The following is a 4,000-nucleotide window of genomic DNA, read 5'->3' on the forward strand; positions in this document are numbered from 1 at the left end:
CTATGAGTTGGAATGAACTCAATGGCAGCGAGTTTGGTTTGGGTATTGACTAATTTAAGGAGCTCTGATAGTCAGGTGGGTTAGGCATTGGGCTACTAGCTACAAGGTTAGAGATTCAAATCCACCTGCCACAGAAAGGTAGAAAGGTGAGACTGGCTGCCCTATCAAGATTTGTAGTCCTGGAACCTGGAAATCCTATAGGGTCGCTATGCGTCAGCATTGACTGGATGGTAGTGGAGTTTGGCCTCATTGACCAATCTGACTTCCTTGAAATGTATAGAGCAGCACCTACGGCAAGCACTTCTGCCTCGAGTACTTATGGTTCTTCATAGAGCAGAAGTACTTGAAACATGGCCACTGATTATCTGGCCCTCCTCCTGTCGAGAGCTAGAGTCTGTTCCCCACTCCTTGAATCTGGCTGACTTCTGAGCAAGGCTCAGAGCATCTTCCTGCTTCTGCTCTCACCTTCTTTGGAATGCTTCCACTACTGAGGAAGGAAGCCCAAGCCGACCTCCGTGATTTACAGCGCATACCGAGGCACAGCCAGACACCCGAAGGGTGTGATCACTGGACTTTGGGCCTTCAAGGGACCGTCATAGAGGACTGTGAAAATGGCGGCTGGTCTCCTCCCGCCCACAAAGCAGATTGCCACAAAGCAGCGGTCAGACATGCCTCCACCCACGTCTCTTTCTCTCTTTTTTGAAAAATCATTTTGTTAGGGGCTCATACAACTCTTATCACAATCTAGACATACCTCCATTATATCAAGCATGTTTGTGCATTCTTTGCCCTCATCATTCTCAAAATATTTGCTCTCCACTTAAGCCCTTGCTATCAGCTCCTCATTTTACCCCTCCCTCCCCGCTCCCCTTCCCTCATGAACCCTTGATAATTTATAAATTATTATTATTATTTTCACCAACTCTTTTATGCTCTTCATTCTACTTCTGTGGTTGGGTTCAACAATTCATGGCAATGGCCACATGGAACTCACGGGCAATGCTCATGGTTATGAGGTTCATTAGGGAAGTTGTTGGTAAGTACCATCAGGTCAGTTCCAAGCCATAGCAAGCCGATGCACAACAGAACCAAACTGTCCGGCACTTGAAATGAACCCTGTTGACAACCACTCACACCTGAATCGTACAATCAAATCAATTCCGTCCCCTCACTGCTTACCCAGACCCAGCAGGAAAGTGAAGGTCGTTTGGGTGGCAGTAACATAGGCTAGAAGAGCCATGTTAAATAAGTCACTGCACTGCAGGGGCATCTGGGCCAATCGGCATGGCAGAGTCCACAAAACCAGTGTCTCCAATGCTACCTTAGTGAGCAGCAGCTGGGGTCTTGAAAGCTTGGAGTGGTCATCTAAGACACAACTCTCATTCTCTCCTTGTCCAGAGCAAAAAGATTTAAGAACATCAACAACTGAAGGAAACCATTGTTCCCGAGGACTAACAATCACACAAACCCCAGCCTCCCCTACCCTGAGACCAGAAGAATGAGGTGGTGTGTCAGGCTATTACTACTGACAGCTCTGTCAGGAGGCCTGGACAGAGAGGGTTTTTTTTTTTTTTAAGCAAAACAAAATTCAAAACCATAGAAGACCGTAAGACTTACTAGTATGATAGAAGCTTGTGAAATTCCTGAGATGGTGGGTGGTCTTTGGATATTCTTCAAGCCTGGGTCTGAACCCCCTCTAGGGGATTAATTTATAGCTCAACAATAGAGAGGCCTAGAACTTGAATCGCAGCAACAGGACCAAGGCCAAGCCAGGCCTCAATGACCCTGCAACTGAAAGTCGCCACGTGAATAAGATCAGGTAAAAATCAACAGAAGAATATACTAGGCAACGCACAAAACCATAAAAAATAATAAATTGTTGTTGAACAACTAAATTGGGGGTGACTCGTTTTGACGAGAAAGACCATATGCCTGGACATGAAAAATATATATACATCTGTAAATTTCAGTGCATGGAAGTCATGCAAAATATCTTCTCTGACCATAAAGAATTAAATTATAAATAGTATAAGTCAACAACAAAATATTTCCAAACATCTTGAAATTAGACAACAGAATCCTAAAGAATTATTTGTCAAAGAAGAAATAACGAGGAAGTTACTATTTTGAACAAATTAATAAAGAAAGCAATGTATCAAATTTATGGGATGCAATTAAAGCAATACTTAGAGGAAATGTATAGTTTTGAATGCATAAATTAGAATGAAGTGGAGGTTTAAACCAGGATCTAAAGTTCCACTGTAAGAAGCTAGACAAAGAAATGAAAACTACAACTATATTTAGAAGGAAGGAAGGAATAATAATGTCATGAATTTCAGAAGACCTAATTGTGCAAACAGAGAGCCCTAAGAAATTAATGTTCCTTCCAGCTGCCTCAGATGCATGCAAAAGGTGGCCCGTGAATGAGGAAGATAGAAGAAGACTTGATGACTTTGAAGTCTGGTGTCTGAAGAGAATATTAAATATACCACGGGTTATCAGAAGAACAAACAAATCTGTCTTGGAAGAAGTACAGCCAGAATGCTCCTTGGAAGTAGGAATTGTGAGACTTTATCTCACTTAGATTGGGCATGCTAACAGGAGGGACCAATCCTTGGAGATGGACACTATGCTTAGTCAAAATAGAGGCCCAGGGATAAAGTAGATGATTCTCAACGAGATGGACGGATGCAGTGGCTACAGCAATGGCTGGAGCACAGCAATGACTGTGAGGGTGGTGCAGGATCCGCAGTGTGTTGTTCTACTGGATGTAGGGTGGCTGTGAAGTGGAACTGGCAGGATGGCACCTAACAGCAACAACAACAAGGAATCAAAGGCAATAATGACATCGAGAAAAACAAAACATCAGAAGACTAATAGGCGACTTAAGCAAGGCCTCAGGATACATAATCAATACAGAAAAAAGTCCAATATATATAGCAACAAACTTTGAAAATAGCAACATGTAGCATAAAATATAAAGACCTTATAACTTGCTTAACATACGAAGTAACAGACCTCTACACTTAAATTATAAAACTTTGTGGAGATAATATTTTAAAGATCTTAAAGGAATGTTTATGTATTAGGAGACACAAAATTTCCATGATGTTTATTTTCCCCCACCTTCAATGACAACCTAAACAAAAATCCCAGCAGGCTCCTTCTTTTAGGAAATGGTGTGGGGCCACACCTGCCCTCACCAGCTACACAGAGGGAAAGGAGAACCCACCTATACATCTGCCCAATGAGACAGATGTCAGACACGCCTCCACCCTCCTCATTCTCAATCCTCTCTTGGTACTAACTGTCCCTCCCATGGCATTTGCTTCTTTGCTGGGTCCACAGACCGTGGCAATGGCCATGGAGAACTCACTTGGGATTATGGGGCTTATTAGGGAAATTTACAGGTTGCAAAATGTTGAGAATACAGTTCTTTCGCCTGCATCACCTCTTCTCAGCTGTCCTGGCAGGTTCTCAGCCAAGCTATCCCTGGGCCTCTGGCTGCTCAAACATGTGATACAAAGTTCTATTAGCACTGATAAATGCCCAAAGGGCGCCCATTCTGTAAGCCAAGAAGACACTCAGCTTGACTCGTTCTCTGGGCTAAGACGCCCACAACGCCACTCATGGTCTCTGTGTGAACCTACTGTCGCTGCCACTTCTCCACAGCAATCTTGGGCTTGCTTCACTCGTGCCTACTTCTTCTGCAGGTCGTGGGATTCGCTGCTCCCGCTTCTGAAACGGCTCGCTTTATACCCAGCAGAGCATCCAAACTGACCAATCCCTAAGCTAGATTCCTCTGCACCTTATTTGCATATGGATAGAAGAGCCATACCAAGCGATTTCACTTCTCCATCCATATTTTTCTCTTTTGCAAAATAAACAAACCAATCTTAGAATGCGTCTGAAAGTGCAATAATTTCAGAGTAGCCAAATACATTTTTGAGGGGGAGAAAGAAAGAAAGAGAGCACAGTTGGAGGACTTAACATTCAAAAT

The sequence above is a fragment of the Tenrec ecaudatus genome, chromosome 2 (genome assembly GCF_050624435.1).
Source record: "Tenrec ecaudatus isolate mTenEca1 chromosome 2, mTenEca1.hap1, whole genome shotgun sequence".
Lineage (NCBI taxonomy): Eukaryota > Metazoa > Chordata > Mammalia > Afrosoricida > Tenrecidae > Tenrec > Tenrec ecaudatus.